The sequence below is a fragment of the Macrotis lagotis genome, chromosome 4 (assembly GCF_037893015.1).
Source record: "Macrotis lagotis isolate mMagLag1 chromosome 4, bilby.v1.9.chrom.fasta, whole genome shotgun sequence".
In the NCBI taxonomy this organism is placed as follows: Eukaryota; Metazoa; Chordata; class Mammalia; order Peramelemorphia; family Peramelidae; genus Macrotis; species Macrotis lagotis.
This window is the reverse complement of record NC_133661.1, coordinates 189528725-189554615: the sequence shown is the minus strand read 5'-3', so window position 1 is coordinate 189554615 and position 25891 is coordinate 189528725. Positions and strand designations below refer to the sequence as shown.

Below are 25891 nucleotides of genomic sequence, written 5' to 3'. Positions count from 1 at the left end.
ATTTTTTAAAAATCTTCATTCCATGGGAAGCCTTTCTAGATGAATAAGAAGGAGTGACATATCAGTACATGAATTCAATATGCAAAAATAATATTTAAAAACTGCATATTTATCAAATTTCTAAAAATTGCAAAAATCTGTAAAATGCAACAGTGAGGGAATAGTGGAACAATTATTAATAACCTATGATGATGAAATTTCAAAATAATTAAATCATTCTGCAGATCAATTTTAAGATACTCAGCAAGCAACCATTTTTCCACAATGTTAATAATATTCTGAGATTTTCATCTAATTAAAAAAAGAGTTTTCTGTCTAAATTGACATTATCTGTTATTACAAAAAAAGAAGGTAATTGTGAGGAAAATTAATGTCAGTAGCCACAGTAATTAAATAAATTTTGGCACATTCATGACCTAGAATTCAACAATACAATTAAAAAAAAAAACTCTATGAAATAACACAATGAGAAAGGCAGAACCAGAAGAAGGAAAGATATAATCATTAAAATTCTATAAGAAGAGGTTTGGACAAAAACAAGGAAAATAAATAAACTTTATGGGAATGATTTTAAAAAATGATAATTTTTCCTTTCCTAAAAACATTTTTTCCTTTAAATGAAAATAAAGCAAATCTAATTAGATTTATTGGCATTTTATATTGAATGAATCACATATATATTTGGAGAAAATAAGTTTTGAATAATATTTGTCAAGCTTTTGCTGTTTTTTTCTAATGATGTCTAAATATAGATATTATAAATAATTCAAATTTATTCCTTTTAAATATTCCTAAAATTCTGGTTTACAAAACCTAACAATATTTTTAGCCCTTTAGTTTATTTTTTTCTATATTTGAAAGGAATAGTATTACATTTTCTTTTAAAAATTATTTAATTCAGAATTTTTTTTTGTCTTATCTGACTTTCCTTGTCCTCATTAGTCTAACTAATTGCAAATTTTCTGTCTGTATTCACACTTATAAGATTTTAAAAAAATTAACAAGAAGAGACACAAGAAATGCTTGGGGTAAAAATTTGTTTTGCTTTAACAATTTATTAATTTTTTTAAAAAACTTGAAAAACATTTTAATACAGCAGCTACCAGGTAATGAGAACTTCATACAAGTTTAGTAAACTAGAAAGACCACTGGTTGCCAATTCAGCATATTAGAGAATTCCAACTTTGCCACAAACTGTGAATTTTGACAAAGTACTTATGCTCTACGAGACTGATCTCCTCAGATCCTGGAGCCAGAATGAAGTAGGGAATTTAGGTCAGGAGTTGCATTTAGGACTAAGACTAAAAGCTACCTCTGTCTTTCCTAGCTAACTCATAAGCTGTATCTCAATGTCTCAGGGTTCCAATTTCCCTATTTTACATTTTGATAAGAAAACCTTCATTATTTACCCCCCTCCCCCGCCAAAAGCTTATTGGGAGAAGAAAAAGGACTTTACTAACCTTAATTCTTTGCATAGAGATGTTATTAGAATATTTAAAATGAATAAAAAAAAACTTGGGCAAAATGATCTCTATGATCTCTTTTGATTCTTCAACATACAGACTCTACTCTATGTTGCTTGACCAACACTCTCATTTATCCATATTTCTCTGGATATAAGAAAATAGATGGGTGGCTAGATGGCATAGTGGATAGAACATTGGCCCTGGAATCAGAACCTGAGTTCAAATGTGACCTTTTTGACTTTGGACAAGTCACTTAACCCAATTGCCTTAGATTAAAAAAATTAAACAAAAAGAAAATAGAAATGGGGGCTGCTAGGCAGAGTAGGGGATAGAGAACCAACCCTGGAGTTCGGAGGACCAGAGCTCAAATTGAGCTTCAGGTACTACTTACTTAGCTAAGTGACTTGGGAATGATACTTAACCTCATTGTTTTGCAAAAACAAAAACAAAAGAAAATAAAATAGAAACAGACGAGAAAAAGATTCCTGATTTTAAGGAACCTAAAAAAAAACACCCCTTCATCTCTTTCACTGCTTCCTTAGGAAAGGAATTATTCATTTTTAAAAAACCCTTTAGGAGTGACTGATATAATAATTAACTGGGAAAGATAATGATTAAATAACATTGAACCAGGAGTGTGCTGGCAAATATATCTCAAAGTTTTCCAAATAAATTATACATATGCATGCACACAAAAATACAAATACAAATAAATGTGTGCATTCCTACATACATATATACATACATATGCTTAATGTGTATTGTTAGGTCTTAGAATTAACAACACAATAAATCAAGGCCTATTTTGATGAATTTTTGATATCTAAGGTGTAACCCCTCACCCTAAAAGTTTAGCCAAAAAGTAAAATGTAGTAGTAGACTCTCAGAAGCCATTAGAGTAGATTTCAGCACAACCCTGCAAAAGGATCTCTTGTCAAAGTAGAATTAAGGTAGGTTCCAATCAATTAATGTCTATCAATGAACTATCAAATGTAATCTCAAATATATCATTTAATCATTCCAAGAAAAACTTTCCACCCTCCCAAAAGGAATTACAGCTTTTGAAAGCAACAAAGGAAAGATAACAAAGAAAAGTAGAATAGATCCTAGACTCTATATTTCTCTTGATTTACAGATTCAAGCACAATTCTTCCTTTTATTTTTTTTAAAGCCGATTCTCTGTTTGGTAAATAGCCAATGCTTTTCACTCTTCCCTTAACTTCCTTTCCTTTTTGTCCTTGTTTTTCTGTCAGATCACATTCTTTTGGCCATCTAATTCTCTACTTCGATAAGGATCACCAAACATTTGAGAGTTAGAAGCCTCTGACATGCAGTATAAATCAAAAACACAGCAAGATACCTTTTGGACTCTAAAGAAGTAAAAGACAAAAACTTTAGAATGTCATAAATGAAGAGAAGGCTTTATTCCCAAGGCTGAAATAGGAAAAGAAACATATCAGGAATGGTAGAAAGACTCAGAATAAAGGCAAGTACACGGTATATACATATATGTATATACATATATGTATATAAATGTATATGTGTGCACGTATATATATATATGTATATGTGTCCATGTGCATATATATATATATATATGTATATGCATGTGTACACATATAGCTACAAGTAGCAATATTCTTAACTTGTTTAATGAATTTGAGAAGGTCAAAAGATAAAGTAGATGGTTTACCATACACATGAGTTCTCCAGGACAAAAAAATTCTTAGGTAATGGCAGATTCTCTTCTCCCTATTTGGATATGACAAAAGAAGCAATAAAAGGGCTATATGCATGCTAAGTGGAGACTGAGATTCATGTAAGATGATCACTATCTCTCTGACATATATTCAGTGCAGGAGGAAGTATAGACCAGATTAATGAAGAAGCATCACATGCTATGTTCCTATGGGACCTCTTAGTGAACTGAGTCTTCCTAAACTCAGAGCACCATCTAGCACTGTACTTCTTTTTAAATTTAAATAAAAAACAACTCAATCCAGCAAGGAAATCCCCAAGTAAGCAATATTTTTAAAGCTCCTGACCATCAGCTATGGGACTAAATGAAATATCAATTTTTGTAATATATGCCTAGAACACACACCTTCCATATTACCATCTGTTGAAAACTATATATTCTGTCAATAGCTGACGTCTTCCTTATTGCACTCAGCTGCAAGTAAGTTTCCACCCATAAGATTCTTTATAATATATTATCTGATTCTGTTTCACTTTATCCTGCTCTGCTTTTTGTAGCATTTAATTGTGTGTACAGTATATAGCTTGCTTTCTTCTACATCTCTAATATATTGCAAGTGCATGTACAGTAGGGACTGCTTTAGTTTTAATCATTACAAGCCAAGAATATAAAAACAATACGTCAATAATTTTTTATTGACTTTGCTATGATACTGAGTTGATTTCATTAGTGATTTTTAATTCTAACTCAGTAACATAGACAGATCTATATAGCATTAAAAATGGAAATAAATGAATGGCTAAAAGCTTGTAGGGATGGGCACCTAGGTAGTGCAGTGGATAGAGCACCAGCCCTGGAGTCAGGAGGACTAAAGTTCAAGTCTGACCTCAGACACTTAATAATTGCCTAGCTGTGTAGCCTTGGGCAAGTTATTTTTGAGCCCATGGCCTCAAATATTAAAATTAAAGAAAGTTTTTATGGAGCATTTACTACATGAAAAGCCTTATGAAAATGGCTGGGGTTACAATTAGAATGTAAGATAGTTCTTGCTCTAAAAAGGACTTTACATTCTTAAATGGGAAACAACAACTCCAAATCAAATGGAAAAATTTCTTGACCCTTTAGAAACAGTGGCAAAACAGAGTGCAATGCCTTTTCTTTACTATCATTTCTGACTGATAAAGTCATATCATTTTGTGATGTTGAAACAGTGACAAAGACTTAGATAGAATGAACATTCTTTTCTGGCACTTTAGTTGCTATAGATGTAGTAGAGTCTGAAGAACAAGTTATTAAGCTGCATCTCAATAATGTTTGTTTTTCCAAAACATTGTTTGGAAAGCATTTCTGTTTAAGCCAAAGGCTCTTGAATACAGGACTGTCCTCATCAATATTTAGGACAGATGGTGATAAAGGTGTTAGTGGTAGTTTCATTTACTTGGCACATTACATTTTCTTTAAAACCCTCAGGGAACCTTGCTGTTTCAGTTAAGTTAGTTAGCCCATAGACTACAGTTAGGTGGCAAAGATTCATTTTGTATTGAAACTGTGACCCTGAATGATAACTTCAACTGATTGTGCTGGAAATAGGACCTGTGGTCACAGGATGCTACTGCTTCAAGGATTCTTGTTGCCTGTATTTGAGTGACAGTTGATCAACTGTATTTTTGTGAGGATAAGAAAAATAGCTCTGTTTTCCACAATGATTTATTCCCTCAATCATGACCACAAAGTTTTGAAAGGAAGCAAGAACATTTAGTCACCCTGTGAGACATTATTATTCCAAAAGATCTTTGGTTCAGGGTCCTAGGCTACTCTCTATACATATTTTATCTGAGGTGAGATTAAAATGATAAGATTAGAAAGCTATGGTAGTGTCAGGTTGTGAAGAGCCTTGAATGTTTTATCAAAGAATTTGAGCTTTATTTTGAAACTGTAGGATGCCACTGTATATTTCCAAGTAGATAAATGACATTACAAGATTGAGAGATAAGAAAAACTTTTAATAGTGGCATAACTAAAAAAATATAAGGGGAAGAATGTCAAATAAGGAGGATTTTGTAGGAGGTTATTAAAATTTGTCAAGTTGCAAAGGCTTGTACTCAGATGGCAGTAGTTGTAAACAAAATTTTAAGATAAGATTCAGCAAATGACTGAATGAGGAGGGAAAAAATGTAGATAACCAAAAGTAAAAAAAATGACTTAAAGATCATCCCCAAACTCAAAGAATGAAGGAAAATTCTGAGTCATATGAACAAGAAAAGGGAGGACTAGACAATTTTTCTGATTATCATTTCCTCCTAAACCTCTTCAAAAGAGAAATTATTGACACCATAGATAAGGTTACTTAAGCTATATCCATGAATACCCCAAAGAAGGATAAAAACAATGAACTGACATGTATTAATTCTGAGCTCAGTTAACACCTTCCCAACCTCACTACCAGCAATGAAGCAGTGAGGCTATACTAGCAAACCTAAGGAAAAACATCAGCTTAAAATAAAATCACACAGATAAGCTCACCCAACATTCCTCCCAACTTTAAAATAGCACCTCAAATCAAATTTTAGAATGGCAGAGTCAATAAAAGGTAAGAGTGAGATATTCTTCCAGTCTAAAACAAGAAAGGGAAATATAGAGATATGTGAATCTGGAATAAGAAATTGGCATGGATGAAACACTTTCATTGAGATTAAGAGATGAGGACAGAAGCAGCATCTGTAGTTTTGGGAGCTCTCAAGTCACTGATGTTAAGAGTATCTGTAAACTTGTCAGAAAGGCAACAATTAAGAATTTAAACAAAGATGCAGGATATAAAGTAAACCAACAAAAATTAACAGCATTTCTATATATTATGAATGGAACCCAGCAAGAATAGGTAGAAGAGAAATTCCAAATAAAATTATGGGAAAGAGTACTTGGAATCCTACTTGCCAAAAGTCTCCCTTTTGGAACACAATCACAAAAATAATTTTCTCACAAATAAATACAGATCTAAACAATTAAAGAAATTCTAATTTTTCATGGTTAGATTGAGCCAATATAAGAAAAATGATCATTCTTCAACTAAATTCACTCATTTAGTGCCATACCATGCTACTAAAGAATTAGATTATAAAGCTAGAAATTATAAGAAGAAAAGTTTTGTGAAAGGAAAAAAAAGATAAGATTTTCAAGGCAATCAAATTAAAACATGTTAAGGAAAGAAAAACAGCAATTCTAAATTTCAAACTATATTATAAAGAGGTAATCATCAAAATTATCTAATATTGGTTAAGAAATAGATTGTTGGATGAGTGGAATAAATTAAGCATGCAAACCACAATAGTAAATGACCATTGTAACCTAATGTTTGGTGACCACAAAGAACCAAGCTTTTGTGAATAGAATTAGCTATTTAACAAAAATCCCTGAGAAAACTTGAGAAGAGTTTGGCATAAGCTAGGCTTATACCTACATTTCACACCATATTCTGAGATCAGGTAAAAAAATGCAAATTATTTAGATAGAAATATTAATTTGTAAATTAATGTGGCATAGATAAATGCACATTTTAAAATAATTTTTCAATTAAATATCGACATTATCTTTTATTTCTATATCTCTCTTACCCTTCAAGATCTATTTCTTTTTTAGAAGGCATGAGTATTAATTTATTGGGTTAGTAAGATCTCGTTTGTCACTCTTTTTACATTATTTTTCTAATGGCATGTAAGGATAGTTTTCAGTGTTAATTTGTTGTAAGATTTTGTGTTTTACATTTTTCTCATACCACCATTTCCACATCCATCACCATGATAGTGAATAATCTGATCTAAGTGTTACATACAGAGTCATGTTGGACATATTTCTATATTAGTCTTGCTGTGAATGGAGAATCAGAACAAAAAAAGCTTGAGAAAAAAATGATACAACAATTTTAAAAATTGAAAATGGTAGGCATTGATCTGCATTCAGACTCCAAAGTTTTCACTGCATGTGCACAGAATTTTCCATCATAAGTCTTTTAGAATTTTCTTTAACCAAGATATTGCTGGGAAGATCTAAGCCTATCATACTTGACCATCACACATTATTTCTATTAATGTAGACAATATTCTCCTGGTGGTTCTACCCACTTCACTCAACATCAGTTGATGTAATTGTTCTCCAGGTTTTTCTGAAATTCACTTGCTCATGATTTCTTATAGAATATAGCATTACAGGGGCCTCTAGGTGGTGCAGTGGATAGAGCAGCAGCCCTGGAGTCAGGAGGACCTGAGTTCAAATCTAGCCCCAGACACTTAATAATTACCTAGCTATGTGTCCTTGGGCAAGCCACTTAACCCTGATGCCTTGCAAAAGAAAAATTAAACTTTGGGGGCAGCTAGGTGGCACTGTGAATAGAGCACTGGCCTTGGAGTCAGGATTCAAATCCGATCTCAGACACTCAATAATTACCTAGCTATGTGTCCTTGGGCAAGCCACTTAATCCCATTGCCTTGAAAAATATAAAAAAAGAATTCAACAATGCATCACAACCATATAACACTATTATTCAAGTCACTTCCCATTTGATGGGCATCCCCTCAATTTCCAATTCTTTCCCACTGAAAGAAAGGGCTGTTATAAATATATGTGTACATATGGATCGTTGCCCCTTTTCTTATGTTCTCTTTGAGAAATATACCTAGTAGTGGTACTATATATATAGTTCTTAAGAGCTTTTGGCATAATTCCAAATTACTGTTCAGATCAGTGCACAACTACACTATCAGTGCATAAGTGTTCCAGTTTTCTCACATGCACTCCAACATTTATCATTTAACTTACTATCATATTTGATATGTCTGAGGTAGCAACTAAGAGTTCTTTTAATTTGCATTTTTATAATCAATAATGATTTAGAGCTGGAGAATGTACATGTTAAATAATAGATAAGGGAAGAATTTATGAACAAACAAAAAATAAGAAAGTTTAATAGAATATAAACTGGATAATTTTAAGTGCATAAATTAAAAAGCGATTGTCCAAACAAAACTAATGCAGTCTAAATGTAAAGGAAAACAGGAACCTACCAGGTATATTTCCATCAGATTTCTCTGATGAAGGTTTGATTTCACAAAAATTTAAGGAGTTGAAATAAATTTGTAAAGATAATACTCATTCCTCAGTTGATAAACAGTCAAAGTAAACAAATTTTCAAAAAAATCAAAGATTCCAGTCATTCAAAAAGAAATGCTCTAAGTCTCTACTCATTATAGAAAGGCAATATAAAGTAACTCTGAAGTATAACTTCAGATTTAACAGTTTGTCTAACATAACAGTAAAGGAAAAAGATAAATTCTGGGCGAAGGATTTGGGAAAATTCAAATAGTGAAGTGCTCTAGGTGGAGTTATGACCTAGCCAAACTATTGTGGAGAAGAATTTGAAACAAAGTCCAAAGAGTTTAAAAACTCAGTATGCCCTTTGACCCTGCAATGACAATTCTAAGTTTGTATTTCAGAGACAAAAGAAAGCAGAAAAGAATCTAAAATATTTATAGGAGCTTCTTTTGTGGTGGGAAAGAATGGGAAATAGAGCTTATGTCCAACATTAGAGAAATGATTGACCAAATTGTTGTATATAGTTGTGATGGAATACTATTGTGCTACAAGAAGTGATGAGCAGAATAGATTCAGAGAAACCCTAGAACAATTACATGAACACATGCCAAGTAGAGTCAAGAAGGCTAGGAAAACATTATACAAAGTAATAAAGTTGATCAACCATTAAAGATGTAGCTATCCTGATGAGTTATCTAATTCATGGGATAAAGCAGTAGAGAGGTAGTGTTACGGAGTTGGAGTTGCAGTTGCATATATGGTGTTCATAATAGATGTGAGTGCTAGAGACATACATTAAGAACTCATGTCCCTAAAAATGACAGTTGAAATACTAAGATTAAATGATTTATCAAGTTATAGAATTTAAAATAAAAGTATGGAGGAACTAAGGGTAAATAACTGAGGAATACCTCTATTATGAAGTCAAGAATATTACACCTCTTCAAAAGAACAATTGAGAGAGCAGTGATACATGCATAATTATAAGGAATTGAAGGATAATATTATTATGTATAAGTAGAGTACTTTTAACTTTTTAAAATAGTTTTATTATTTCTTCCTTACCTTACATGATCAAAGCTATCTCCTTACCTTACATGATCAAAGCTATCCCATACATCTCTCTTCCTCCCAAAGTCTCTCTGGCTGTTATGAACAAATATGAAATGAAATAAAATTAAAACACTCCAAAAAAGTTTCTAATTCATTCCCCTAAGTCCATATCCTCAAGACTCTGTTAGATCATGAATACAAAGTGAGATGTTATCTGAAAATTATATATAATCTAACTACAGCACATTAAAGATAACTGAGTTTGGAGAGGTTTAGTTGCCTAGTCACACAAGAAATACAAACCAGGGACAAATTTGATCCTGTGTCTTCTAACTTCAAACCTCTGCTCCTACACAGGAGATAAAATGTCACTTCCAAACCATGTACAGGAAATTCAACTCCCACATTTTGAAATCAAGAGGGTTCCAATATAAATAAAATTCGAAGGTGATCACATTCTTGTGGGGAGGAGGAAAATCCTTTATGCAATCATTGTAAAGAAGAGGTTGAATTTTGGCCAAATATACACCACTTAAAGTAGATGTGGAGTTGACTGAACTACAATTTTCTGACAGTCTTTAATCCTGTCTTAAATAACATTTTTATCAATGATTTCTCTAAAACTAGGCTTATCCACTAAAAAGAGGATACACTTTGGGAACACTTCTGTTGTACTGTAGAGAATCAGGACCTGGAAAAAGCAGAAAATTGTGCAAAATTAGCATGTAATTTGTTAAAGATAAATGCACAAACAAATAGTCATTTCCTTGAGAATTATTGATTTTTAATGATCTGAACAGATTGATAATGAAGGTGATGTGTCTTAATAGTAGCATATGCAAAAAATATTTTTTTAATTTCAGTTAGCTACAAATTAACACATTGACAGTTTGTTATAGTTGTCAAATTAGGTAATGAGATATTTAAAGGCATTTTCAGTCTGCTGACAAGAAAAGAAGTATATACTAAAAAACATTGAATTTCTGTTGTTCTGACCATACCTCAAATACATTATGAAGGTGATATTTTAAGAAAATTATTGGTTGGGGTGGCGTAGTGGCGTAGTGGATAAAGCACTGGCCTTGGAGTCCGGAGGACCTGAGTTCAAAAGACAGCCTCAGACACTTAATAATTACCTAGCTGTGTGGCCTTGGGCAAGCCACTTAACCCCATTTGCCTTGCAAAAAACCTTAAAAAAAAAGAAGATTATTGGTAATGAGGATCATTTTCATAGAAAGATGAGTGGTAGTATAGCATGAAAACTAACAAATATGAATTGGAATCATTTGGTAAGGAGTATTCAAATCATTTCAAATGATGAACAGTCAAAATGGTAAAATGTCTAGTCGAAAGGACAGATATGACAGAGGAAGAAAAAATAGTTGTCTAAAGGGCCGTCATGGGGAAGATCTTTTTGAATTATATATGTTACTCCAGAGGGCAGAACATTTACAAGTTACTATGGACAGAGTCAAATTTTAACTAAAAATCAATGGATTATACTATTAGATATGGATCTTGATTATGGTATCACCCTCAATATTCAAAGATTTATTTTAAAATTATCAGAAGAGAAGAGTTCACAATTTATTTGGTTTCATTCCTACATTTTTAGATGTGCCCTTTTTCTACCCATTATAATACATTCATATATTTATTTGATTTTATTGATGTAAAGTGCCCAAAGTGAGTTAAATATTTTCTGACATTTAGAGCTGCCCAGTAATAACAGATGCTTTCTTTTGAAGTCAGAAATTTCCCTTCATTGTAAATTTTTCATCCAGAATTGGTTAATTTATGATACTAATAAATATATTTTATCAGATTCTATTTATAATACAAGTGATTATTGTTGCTTTAAGTATGATTGAAAGGAAAAAAAAGAAATTTGTAACATTTCACAAAAATTCTATCATTGCAAAGTAAAAATGGTATTGAAATACTCAGAACAGAGTGGGTGTTAAGGAATATAGTACAAATTTGATTGTAATAGGTCAAAAAGGACAATTTTTCATTTTTGTGTTTAATTGTATTCTTTTGTTATGCAATCTGAAGCATAAATCTTCTGAAGAGAAATTAATTGGGAAAAGACTTGTTTAGAGAAAGAGGAGATATTTTATGACCAACTATTTCAGAATTAGAGAGGATTTTAAAGATTAACAAAGGATTACAGTTAGAATCATTAAAACTTATATCTTCTTAGCCAACAGTGATACAACTCCAAAATGTGATAATTAAATGTACTGAAGAAAAAGATTCATGTCCCTTTTATATAGTTTCTTCAAGAGAAAATAACATCTTGTGACATAAAGAAATCCAACTGTAGAAGATAGAATCAGTGCCTCGCTGACTTCCAAAAAAGTTCCTGAATTTGCAGAAAAACTTGTAAGTCAAATAAAAAGTATTATTTATTTTCATTAAAATATACTTTCTCATGAAGATCTTAATAATTGACCCAAAGGTCTTAATGCAGTTATATGTTTTGCTTTAAGTTCAACTTAAAACTCAATAATATAGCTGTGTGATGTTGAGCAAGTCACTTAACCCCACTGTGCTGCAAAACCCTAAAAAAACTTAATAGGACTTTATGGAGATCCTGTACATTAAGCAAGCAAGAAATATATATATATATATATGTATATATACACACACACACATAAAGGTTTACCACAATAACTTTTTTTTAGCTCTAGGATGGAAAATAATTAAAATATTTATTTGAACCATTGTAAAAGTATCAGCAATATGTTTTGGCATTCTGAGATAGTCTGAAAATCATCCTGAGGACAATTTTACCAGTACATTTTATCAAGGGAATTCCAGGTTTAAAGAACTAATGTTGACTTCCATAAGTTATAAGGTGGACAGAATGAAATTAAAACATATTCTTCACTAGTAAATTAGAATTTTAGAACTGTTTTCAAAATTCACAAACTGGCTACTTAGTCTCTTGACTGCCACCCTCATAACTTTGTTTCTGAATGCATGAATAAAAGGATTTAAGACAGGAGTAATAATGAAATCAAGAATTGCAAGAAATTTATCCACTGGCATTTAGGGAATGTCCTTACATAAACGAAGATGCATGGATCAAAAGAGTACCATCACACTAATGTGGGCTGACAGAGTAGAGAAAGCCTTGGACAATACATTAGATGAGTCTTTTTGAACAGTGACCAAAATGTTAATGTAGGAGGTGAACATAAGGAACATAGTGCCAATGGAGATGAAACCACTGTTAGGAGTGACAATGAACTCCAGCTTATAAGTGTCTATACAAGTCAATTTGATGAAGCAAGGAAGGTCACAATAAATACTATCAACTTTATTAGGACCACAAAAATGCAGATTTACCACAAAAGTCAACTGGATGAGAGAGCATATAAGACCAATAGCCAAGTAGATATGTGGAAAAAAATGCATAGTCTTGGATTCATAAAAGTCAGATAGTGGAGAGGTTTACAAATGGCAATATATCTGTCCAAGGCCACAGTAACAAGTAACACTCTCTCAGTTCCTCCCATTAATTGAATAAAGAAAATCTGTTTGATACAACATTGAAATGATATGGCTTTATGTTCATAGAAAAGGTCATACGTTATCTTGGGATCAACAACTGTTGAGAGACATGTCAATAAAGGATAGACTAGTCAATAGAAAATACATAGAAGACTGTAACTGAGGATCATAAGTCACTTTGAATACAATGAGGAGGTTTCCCAAAACAATGGCAACACAGAAGATGGAGGAGAAAACCAAAAGGAGTCATTGCATTGTCCAAGAACTAAAGATTCCCATGAATACAAACTCTAACACCATTGAGTTATTCAGTTCTTTCATCAGACTGACTATGTTGATACCTAGAAGGAAGAAAATGAGAAAGAAATTAGAACAGTTGCATTACCAAAAAAGTGTTTTATATTAAAATGTCAATCCTCCATTTAGTATATGAAGTTGAGTAAACAGAAACAAGATGATCGAATAATAGGAAAAAATATGGTGAGATTCCCCTAGGCTTATCCAAACTGATTTAGAAAAGGCACTAATTGAATCCTCGTGTGATAAATGCAATTAAAAGTCACAGTGAATTATTTTTTATTAAGGCTGGCAGAGGGAGTCTGAACTATTTGGACAATAGCTATGTTAGACAGGAATGATGAACATAGAAAACATCAAATAACTTTTACATTGGAGGAAGAAGAGGTCTCTGATCCATACTGATAGTGCACCACTCAATTCCAGGTTCCAAATCTAAAGGAAAATGAGGAAGAAACTTACAACTGGGAGTGGAATTAGTTCCTTGGCAAAGAGCTCTTGATGATATAATGACTAAGAGAGAAACAATTACAAAAGCAAGTAGCAGGATGACAACAAATTCTCAGTTTCATCAACTTGCCCAGACTGCAGAACAAATACCAAGAATAGAATACCAAAACAAAAAATGATCTACAATTTTTTCAGTCCAAAACAATGGATTTTTCAGTTAACCGATGGGGACTAAATCTATAAGTAGGTTATAGTCAGACCAAAACCCAGTTCGTAAACTTGCAGAGGTCAAACTAGGGTGCAGCCATCAGACTTTACTATGGGTGAGACCACATTGGGAAAACCTAATATGTTCAGGTGCCCAGGCTGAGCTACCCCTGAGATCTTGAAACAATTATCAGTGTCCCTAGAAGACAGCAATAAGACCAACCCAGGCTTCCATTCTAAAGATCCAAGAGTCAAATCCTAAAATCCAATCTGAAGTTAGGAAATGGGACAGAAGAGTAAACAAAGGAGAAAAAAATCCAACCTTAGAAAGATGTTTTAGTAATAGAGAAACTCAAGAAATAAATGCAGATGTCAATGAAACGAAAATATCTATGACCAAAGTCTCAAACACACACACACACACACACACACACACACACATACATACATACATACACATGCAGGCATGCACAGAGAGTAGCTTGGGTACAACTTCAGGTAGAATTCCTGGAAGTGATGAAGAATGAGTTTTTGAAAGATTTAAAAATATTTTTATTGATGAAGTGAGAAATACAAAGAAAAATGTATAAAAAAATAAGAGTTATAGAAGAATGTTAAGGAAATTAACAGCTGGAGTTATAAACCTTGTCTTAATAACAAACTCAAGGGGATGAAATAGAAGTCAACAAGGAATTTTAAATTGGAAAGATTGGAAAAAAAGAAAATATAAGATATAGCAATAAGAAGTGCCCCAGAAAAAAGATTGAGCAGAAAATTCTTGAGTCATTGGATTATTTTAATGTTATAAAAAGAGCCTCAAAATCAAATTTCAAAAAATATTCTAAAAACATGTACATATCTCTTGGGACCAGAAAAGAAGTGGAAATAGAAAGAGTCTACTGGTTATATCTAGAAAGAAACCACAAATTTCCATGAACATTATTGTCAAAATCTAAAATTTCCATGTCAAAGGAAAAATAAAACAAGTTTCCAGAAACAGGCCACAAATAGGATCACACATTATTTAGCAGCCAACACATAGAAAAGGAAAGGTTTGAATATAATATTTCAGACAACAAACAAGTAAGAAAGACTTACTGAGGAAAAATTAGTATAATGATACTACAAAAGAAAAATGGATCTTTAAAGAAATCTCAATTTCTAAACATTCCTGATAAAAGGCAAATAGAATTCATGAAATATGAATAAACAATGAAAGAAGACTAAACAATGATAAACTGCTTAAATGTTAAAAATTACTATTCCATCTTAATTTATTATCCTTAAAGTTCATAGAGGGACTCTAAATAGAAAAGGTCTCAGAGTAATTCTGTTTTCTTAATGAACTTAAGAAAATAATGGAAGCAAAGAGGAAGAGGAAAATACTGGTGGAGATGACAAGTAACTGTTATCTCAAATAATTTGAATGCACAAATATTACATTGAATGCACAACTATACAAACAAGATGGAGGGGTGTTTCAGTGGAGGGGAATGACTGGCACTGGAAATTCACTAATCTAAACTAGTCAATTTAAAAAGAATACACACAAGTAAACAGCTAGTATGAGAAAAACATTTCATTCAAAAAGAAAGTAAAAGGTAAATAGAAGGGGAGAAAGGGGCTAAGAAGAATAGACTAATGAAAGAGTTAATCCTACCAAAACAAACTCTAAAGTTGTCTAAATATTTATTGTCCTTTTTTGAGGGCAAAAAAAGCAAAAAGAGATTTGGTATTATGCACCTGGAAATGACTAAATAAATTAGGGAATAATATTATTATATAAGAAATAAGAAGAATTGTTTGAGAGAAACTTGGGAAGTCATATATGTACAATACAAAGGAAACTGAACAGAAATAAGAGAATTTATGCAGCAGATACAAAAAACTCTGAAATAATTAGAAACTGAATTAATGCAGTGATAAATCATGACTTCCAAGGATTAATGATGAAAGATGTTATATACTTCTTGAGGGGGAAAAAAACTGATGGACACAGAATCAAGAATGAGGCATTTCTTTGGACATAACCAATGTGAAAAGTGTATTGCTTGACTATCCAGGCTTGTAACATGCAACATGCTGATTTGAAGGACAGGGAGATTCAGAGGAGGAGAGAGAAAAGATGAATTTCTACTGAAATATACATGCATGCACAAATATGGAAAATACAAATTCTATTTAAAAAATTTGTTGACTAAGTTACAAAGCCTCAAATTTACTCTTTATTTTTATCTTAATATATATTTAATTAGTTTTATGTTTGTGCAAATGAAATTTTTTAGACATTACAAAAAATATTTCTGTTTAAGACTACCCCTTCCCCCCTAAAAATATAGACCCTCACAAACAATAAAGGAAAAAGAAAAAGAAAAAGAAAAAAAATTATATGTATTTCAATCTGTGTTCCCAAAACACCAGTTCTTTCGTGGGTGGATCACATTCTTTATGATAAGTCTATCCCAAAGATTACTTCCATATTTTTCCACAGTTGCTATTGCTGATTGCAACTCCTGCCATTCATAATTCCTCACTAAAATAAACTATATTTTCTCCCTCTTTTTACTCTGTTCCTCTTCTTGTGTTGTGGGGTAGCTGATTGGCAAAGCAGACGAAACACTAGCCCTGGGGCCAAGAGGCACCGAACCCACATACCACCCATTAGGCCCAGCAACTACCTGTCCCTGTGGCCCTGGACAGGCCATTCAATCCCCGTCCCTTGCAAGAAGTAAAAAAGAAAATATGTTATATCTAACCCTCTCCCCCATGGTCCATCCTCTTCTCCATCACTCACATCCCATCTTCCATTGTACCCCTTCTCTCCTTTTTTGGGGGGGTGCCCCAATATTACTCAAAAGCTCAGGAAACACCCGAAAACCAGACACAAGCTAGGGAATTGAGTAAACAGAAAAAAAATAACCTGACCATGGGCAATTACTTTGGTCCCATGGAGCACCAAAATATTCAATCTGAAGATGAGAAAGTCTAAGCTTCTGCATCTAAAGACTCCAAGAAATAAAGCAGTTGGAATCAGACTATCACAGAATTCAGAAAGATTTTGAAAATCAAGTAACATAGATAGAAGAAAAATTGGGGAAAGAAATGAGAGAGATGTAGGGAAAACATGAAAATGAAGTCAGCAGCTTAGTCAAGGAGATCCAAAAAAATGCTGAAGAAAATAACATGTTAAAAACCAGCATAGGTCAAATGATAAAACAGTTCAAAAAGTTATTGAGGAGAGGAATGCTTTGCAAAGCAGAATTGGCCAGATCTAAAAAGAGATAAGAAAGCTCTCTGAGAAAAACAAATCCTTCAAGTCTAGAATGGAGCTAAGGGAAGCTGTTGACTTTACAAGAAGTCAAAAGACAATACATCCTTAAACAAAAGAATGAATAATTAGAAGAAAATGTGAAATATCTCTTTCAAAAAGCAACTGATCTGGAAAACAGATTCATGAAAGATAATTAAAAATTATTGGGATACCTGAAAGTCATGATCAGGAAAACAACCTTGACCTCATTTTTAAAGAATTCCTAAAGAAAAATTGCCCAGATAACCTAGAAGCAGTGGCCAAATTAGAAATTGAGATTCCACCGATCTCCCCCAGGGAAAGAGATCCAAAAAAAAAAAAAAACCAACCCCCAGGAATATTATAGCCAAATTCCAGAACTCCTAAGTCAAAAAGAAAATATTAGGAGTAGCCAAAAGGACACAATTCAAATATCATGGAGATGCAGTCAGCATCACACAAAACTTAGCAGAAACTACATTAAGGGCTTCTCGGGCTTAGAATATAATGTTCTCCAACGCAAAAGAGCTCAGAATGTAACCTACTGAGCAAAACTGAACATCCTCTTCCAGGGAAAAAGATAGACTTTCAATGAACCAGGGGAATTTCAAATGTTCCTGTTGAAATGCCCAGAGCTGAATAGAAAGTCCTCAAATACAGGACTCAGGTGAAACATAGAAAGTGGAGGGGAAGGGTAAAATATGAGGCACTTAATGATAATGAACTACATGTATTCCTGCATAGAAAAATGATACTGATAAGACTCATATGAAACTTCTCATTTAATAGAACAGGTAGAAGGAACTTTTATAAATGAAGCACATAGGAGAGTTGAATTTGAAGATATAATATATTGTAAAAATGCAATTGATGGCTAAAATTGATATGTAATGGGAATAAGAGAAAGAAGAGGTGGAATAGACTAAGATATTTCATATAATAAGATTTTTTTTATTATTGCAATGAGCTATTGCAATGATATGGAAGGGGGGAATGAGGGAACTTTCAATCTCATCAGAGGTGCCTCGGAGAGGAAACAGCATATATATTTGCTTTTTATTTAAACAAGAATCCTGAAAAGTTTAGAAAATGTTAAATGTATCAATGGGTCCCTAACCCTGTATTTTCAATAACCCTATGAAAAGCAATCTCCCTGTCAACAATTCCAACTTTCCTTATCTAGCTCAACAAGTTCCTTACTCATTTTTCCTTAATAAGGTTCAATAATTTTGCTCATTTACTTCAGAGTCTACCATTGCTCATTTTGTAATTTTTTATATACAAAAATTTATATACATACATACACACATACATATATATTTATATATATACACATACACATACATACACATATATACATATATATGAAGTTATAGAATTATTTTAAATATGTGTACAATAATTCTATTCATTTTTGTTTTTTTCAGTTTTTCTGGATGAAGTTAGCATTTTCCTTCATAGGCTTTTAATAATTCTTCTGCATTTTTGTATGAGTTAAAATGATTTATTCCTTCTGAGTTGGTTTTAAAATAATATTGTTACTGAATATATTTTATCTGGTTTCTCAAAATTTTGCTTCATGCCAGTGTATCCATGCTTTTCTAAACTCATCAAAGTCATCCTTTCTTATAGTACAATTGCATTTCATCATATTTATATACCACAATTCTCTTGCCCATTTCTCAATTTTTGGTCATCTAGCTAATTTCTGTTTTTTGATGCTAAAATATAAATATTTAAGAACATATAGAATTTTTTCTTTTCCCCTATTCATCTTTGGAAAGAGTAAAGTACAGAATGTTTCATAACAGAATTCCAGCTCATTCTTCAAAGTGGGTTGATAAGTCCACAATTCCACAATGAATTAATGTCCCAGTTTTTCCACAGTTTCTCCAACATTTGTTTCTTTCCCTTTGCTCATTTTAACCAATCTTATAGGTATAAAATAATATCTCATGTTTGCTATTTATTGCATTTCCTTTATTGATGACAATTTAGACCTTTAGAAATTCTATATTATGAAAAGGAATTCTTAGAGTATTAATTTAGCAGTTATGTCTATTGTGGATTTGAGGTAGGAAATTAAAGGCAAAGATGAAAATAAGGAAACTGTTTCAATATCATCAATGAGAGATAATTAGGTTCAGTCAGCTGAAGTGTTGTGTTAATGCAAAGAAATGACCAATGCAAGAGATTTTGTGAAGGTAGAATGAGAAAATTTGGTGATCAATGGTGCTTACAGTTGAAGGAGATGGAGCATTAAGGCTTTTTGGGGTGGTGCAATCAATATAAATAAGATAGCATGTATAAAAAATGATTTAAGAGAAATTAGCTCTGTTATGTTCATGTTGAGTGTAAGAGGCCTATGAGAGACAGAAGCAGTGATCTCTAACTAAGAATACCAGCAGTACAATACTAGTAGAAGAGTCAGTCATTTTCATGATGACTTTTAAGATCCTTGGAGCCTAGAGGTCAGAAATGCAGAACCTTATAAATATTCTACATTATACATTCTTCTTATTTTGATGTTCTTTTTCTCCTGTCTTTAAAAATACTGTTAAATATATTTTGTTGAATTGCTTTAAAAAATGTGGTTGATGACGTTGAGAAAATTGTGGAGTTAGGAGAGTGATGACAACATATAGCCACTAGGATCTTGATAAATATCTTCTGAGTGAAGTAAATATAATAAAATATAATATTGAGTTATTTCTCTATTTTTGCTGATGGCAATAGTAGCCTTTCAGGAAGTACATTTTCAGTTTTGAATACATCTTTGGAATTTTCCTCTCATTCAGTTCTTTTTTTTTTGAAGGTCAATCTCTATTTTATTTTTAAAAAGTATAAGCCCACTGATTTTATTTTCTAAAAGGAGGCCTACACAATTTTAGTGACCTTGAGCACGAGTAGGTTATTGTCTTGAGGGTAGCAAACCAGATATGTTTTAAATTTATTTTTATTAAAGATATTATTTGACTTTTACAACTTCCCCCAAATCTTACTTCCCACCACCCACCCCACCCCCACGGAAAGCAATCTGTCAGTCTTTACTTTGTTTCCATGTTGTTCCTTGATCCAAATTGGGTGTGATATCATTCAGTTCTAATATCACCTTAATTTCCATACTTTGTCAATCCTACTTTAACAGAATCTCTCATTAATGTCACTTTCACTCCACTCAGAGAATCCCTGTCTTAAGCTATTTAAGAATATTGGTTCAGTGATTATAGTCGTAGAATACAGCAAGCATTTCCTAAACTTATATTGATAGCTAGAAAATGATTCAATATTTATATAGAACCTTAGCTTTTCCAAAGTATCCAAAATTTATTATGTTATTTGATCCATTAGACTACTGGAGTATTCATATTTCAAAATCACTAAATCACATTTCCACGAACCATCAGAAGCCTACTTTTTGTTCCACAACTTATCTTCTGTAAAAAATTACAAAATGAGCAATGGTAGACTCTGAAGTAAATGAGCAAAATTATTGAACCTTATTAAGGAAATATGAGTAAGGAACTTGTTGAGCTAGATAAGGAAAGTTGGAATTGTTGACAGGGAGATTGCTTTTCATAGGGTTATTGAAAATCCAGGGTTAGGGACCCATTGATACATTTAACATTTTCTAAACTTTTCAGAATTCTTGTTAAAATAAAAAGCAAATATATATATATATATATGCTGTTTCCTCTCTGAGGCACCTCTGATGAGATTGAAAGTTCCCTCATTCCCCCCTTCCATATCATTGCAATAGCTAATTGCAATAATAAAAAAAATCTAATTATATGAAATATCTTAGTCTATTCCACCTCTTCTTTCTCTTATTCCCATTACATATCAATTTTAGCCATCGATTGCATTTTTACAATATATTATATCTTCAAATTCAACTCTCCTATGTGCTTCATTTATAAAAGTTCCTTCTACCTGTTCTATTAAATGAGAAGTTTCATATGAGTCTTATCAGTATCATTTTTCTATGCAGGAATACATGTAGTTCATCATCATTAAGTGCCTCATATTTTACCCTTCTCCTCCACTCTCTATGTTTCACCTGAGTCCTGTATTTGAGGACTTTCTATTCAGCTCTGGGCATTTCAACAGGAACATTTGAAATTCCCCTGGTTCATTGAAAGTCTATCTTTTTCCCCTGGAAGAGGAAGTCCAGTTTTGCTGGGTAGGTTACATTCTGAGCTCTTTTGCATTGGAGAACATTATATTCTAAGCCCTAGAAGCCCTTAATGTAGTTGCTGCTAAGTCTTGTGTGATGCTGACTGCAGCACCATGATATTTGAATTGTGTCCTTTTGGCTGCTTGTAATATTTTCTCTTTGACTTGGGATTTCTGGAAGTTGGCTATAATATCTATAATATTCCTGGGGGTTGTTTTTTTTTTTGATCTCTTTCCAGGGGAGATCAGTGGAATCTCAGTTTCTAATTTGCCCACTGCATCTAGGTTATCTGGGTAATTTTTCTGTAGGAATTCAAAGAAATTCAAAGAAAGTAAAAGGCTATTCAGACATTGAGTCTAAGGGTGTCCAACTCTTGGTTAGAGAGAAGTTAAAAAAAAAGGAGAGTTACATGATAACTATACTATATATGTGAGAGGAATAGCTAATTGCACTTAAGAAACTTATAATTATATATACAACCCTCTTTTTTGTTCCACTCTGATATGGAAATACTATCTTCATAAATTAAAAATAAAATTTTAAAGATAATATTCAATGACCTTTGGATAAAATGCAAATTCTCATCATGAAGTTTAAAGTTCTACAAAATGGTTCTCATCTATTTTCCCATCTTATAATGTAACACTGTGTCTTCTACTCAGTCTGCCTCCCTAGCTTCTCATTATCATGAAATACCATGTCTTGACTATATAACTTTGACTTGATGATAACTAGCATCCCAATTTGCATCAGTCTCATATAATTCTTAGCTTTCTTAATAACAGAATCGAGATGCCATCTCTTACTTGAAACCTTACTTGATCCCACCTCTTATAAGAAAACTGTCCCTCTTAAAATAATTTCTGTTGTTTTATATAAATATTTGCATTTTCCAATTTGGTTTAGCAAAATAATATATGTATTATTGCAAACTTTGTTTATTTTTTATTTTTTATTCTCATGGCCTAAAAGAGCTCCTTACCATATAGGAAATGATGGATGAAAACTTTCATTTTAAACTTGTAATGAACAAATAGGTAAACAACCAACTTTCTGTTAAAACTACATCCATAAATTAGTAGCAAGTTTGAATCTTGCAACACATACACCCTTAGAATTCTTCTCCATCCATTAAGCCTTTTTCTTAAGTTTCAACCTTGACCAGAAGCTCAGGAGACCAACTTAAATTAATTAGAAAACTAGAACTAACTCAGATATCCAGAGTGTCTCCTCCACCTTTCTCCTGGAAGATCCTATGGACTGTCAACTGTAAAATGTCCTTGCTTAAATAAACATCCATATAACAAAAAAAATCTGGAATCATTATATCCTATGCTGTCCTGTATTCATCTGTCTACAATTCCAAGCCATTTAGAATAGTAAACGACTTACAAGGCTTAAAGAACCTTTTTGTAATATAAAATACAGTCTCAGACCCTTTGCTGGTTGGAGGAACTTTAGTAACATAGATCCAGTAAAGATCTGAATATGAAGCAAATACTAATATGAAGTAAATATATGAAGCACTTCATATGAAGTAAATGTTATTGGAAAAATGATAGCATCATTCATATGATGTCTATTCTTTGCATCAGTTAAGGATTGAAATATCTCTTGGAAATACAATGTACCAGGAAATCTTCATGCTCTGCAACCATACTACTTTCTCACTCTGTGATACTTTTGTACAGTGGTTTACAGTGGTTTGTACAGTGGAATCCATGGATTCCAGAAAATCCCTAAAGTCCTTCCAGTGAGTGTTTCTATGAGGTGAAAAGTGTTTAAATGATGATACTAAGATGTCATTTCTCTAGTAAAATGTTTCTTGATTTTAATTATACATCTCTGTAATGTCAGACTGTCTTCATATACTTCAACAAAACAAGAAATCAATACATATTGAATGTAGAAGTACATATGAGGATTCAGGTATCTCTGCTTGAATGAGACAATTAGATTTTCAAGATCATTTAAAACAGTGTAATAACTATGACTGAATCTTTTAGAAAATAGTTATTTTCATTAAGATATTATTTATGTTAACATATAATTATCATTATTTGTAAATGAATAAATGTATGATCTTCACTTTTTTTTTAGTTTTTGCAAGGCAGTGGGGTTAAGTGACTTGAACAAGGTCACACAATTAGGTAATTATAAGTGTCTGAGTCTCAATTTACACTCAGGTACTCCCAACTACAGGGTTGGTGCCCTATCCACTGTGCCACCTAGATGCCCCTAAATGTATGATCTTTAAATAGGTTTAATTTCTATTATAATAAATTTTGATGAATATAACCAACTTAAAATAGTTAATAATTACTGAGAATGCAAAGGTGTTTGGTCTTAAGAGCTAAAAGTTTGAGATATACTGCTCTTCTTTTGTCATTTAGAATATATTGCTCCAAAAGCATGCCTTTGCTTTGCTTACAGCTTTTTGAGATATTTTGTCAAACAATCTGTTTTTGTCACTTTTTACCATCTTCAAATTTGACAACCATATAAAGAGGTTTCAAAGAAAGGTGTGACCTGAATCCTATCTCATTATAATAATCTCCCAAGATTTTCTTGAATCAAGAAATTTTCAATGAAGTATTTCATTACTACATGTCCCTTTTAAAAACTTTTCCAAGTCACAGGTTTTCCTCTTATGATCATACATTAATATGTATGCCTCTTCTGGTTCAGAAATCATCACGTGTTTCTTAATGGATTGTCTCTATGTTTTATATAATAGTTGTCTAGCCTTTTAAATTATAGAACAATAACACGTGGAAGCAGTTGATGCCTCAGTGACAGAGTGTTGAATCTAGATGCAAGAACACAAGAATTCAAATCTTAGCTCAGATTCCACCTCGTTTTATGTAATTTAATCTTTGTCTCAGTTTTCTAAATTTTAAATTTGGCAGATAGCATTGGGGGTGGGGAGGCAGAGCCAAGGTGGCAGTATGAAGGCAGCACTTCTTGGGAACTCTTTTCCCAGGGAACTACAAAAGCCATCAAATTATGACTCTAGCCAAAAGTTAGAGGGGCAGAACCCACAGAAAACTTGAGTGATGCATTTTCCCAGTTCAAGATAACTTAGAAGTTCCACAGCAAAGGTGTGCCTCACCAGGAATAGGAGTTGGAAAAAGCCCAGGTTGCAGTGCAGCCAGGGAACAGCTTGAAGGGGCAGGGAGAGAATTCAGCTAAACCCGAATGAGTGTGGAGTCAAGTGTACTGGCTACAGAACCTGCAGTGAGAATTGAGATAAACCAGTCTGCACCTCCAGAGCACAGCCTACAGACGGTAAAGAGCCCAGGGGAGAAGGCAGAAATATCTCTGCTCTCCCTGGGTGCAGGACACTGCTATTTTCCCACATTCACATCCAGGTTGAAGTTTATATAAAACAATTATTTAAATCTTCCTATTATCCAAATCAACATTCTACACACTTCACCACACTGTATCACATTCAGATGTTAAATGGTTGCTATGAGCCTGAAGAACATTATTTCTGTTTATAAATGTAATTTATAAAATTTTCCTAAAACTCACTATCTGGCCAATCAAGCTCTTCATTGCGGCCTTCATGTCTTTGTTTCTAAATGCATAAATAGAAGGATTTAAGACAGGGTGATAAGTCAATAACAGCAAAAAAAGTTATCTACTATCATTGTAGGGAAAGGCCAACACATAAAAAAAAAATTCATGGACCAAAGAATAAGATCACCACACTGATGTGAGCTGAAAGAGTAGAGAAAGCCTTGGACATTCCACTTGAAGAATGTTTCTGAACAGTGACCAAGATGTAAATATAGGAACTGAATAAGAGAAACATGCTGCCAATAGAGATGAAACTACTGTTAGCTGTAAGAATGAACTCCAACTTATAGGTGTCCATTCAGGCTAATTTCATGAATCAAGGAAGATCACAATAAAAACTATCAATTTCATTAGAACCACAGAAAAGCAGATTTACCACAAAAGCCAACTCCATCACTGAGTATATAAGGCCAATGACCCAAGTAGATGCCAGAAGAACAATACACATTTTGGGGTTCATAATGGTCAAATAGTGAAGTGGCTTGCATATAGCAATATATCTATCAAATGCCATAGAAATGAGTAGCACCATTTCAGTTCCTCCCATGAAATGAATGAAAAATATATGGGTGTAACAACCATAGAATGATATGACCTTGTGTTCATAAAAAGGTCATAAATCATCTTGGGAATTGCAAAAGTGGAGAGACACAAATCAATAATAGAGAGGTTGGCCAACAAGAAATACATTGGATAATGAAGATGACCATCACAGATCACTGAAAGTACAATAAAGATTTTTCCCAACATGAAAGCCATATAGAAAATGGAGGCAAACACCAAGAGACCAAGCTCTATGTTCTAAGAACTGTATAATCCCAGGAACACAAACTCTGACACCATGGAGTGATCCAGTTCATTCATCAGACTAACTTTAAGTTTCCCTGAAAGGAAAAACAAAACCAAAATAAATAAATAAATAAATGAATGAATAAGGACTATTGTAATGTAGATATTTTTAGAGTTTTAATAATTTATATAATAATTCTTCTGGATATGATAAGTTTTTAAATTCCTCATTTATCAGTTTGCTGCATACTTACATTTTTGGAAATTATATATAT

At 32.7% G+C, this 25891-nt stretch overlaps 2 pseudogenes; both read right to left on the bottom strand.

Moving 5' to 3' along the window:
* Positions 1-12195: 12195 nt before the first annotated feature.
* LOC141522822 (olfactory receptor 4F6-like) lies at positions 12196-13143 on the bottom strand (annotated as a pseudogene).
* An 11612-nt stretch (positions 13144-24755) lies between these two features.
* LOC141520216 (olfactory receptor 4F6-like) lies at positions 24756-25691 on the bottom strand (annotated as a pseudogene).
* Between the last annotated feature and the right edge of the window lie 200 nt (positions 25692-25891).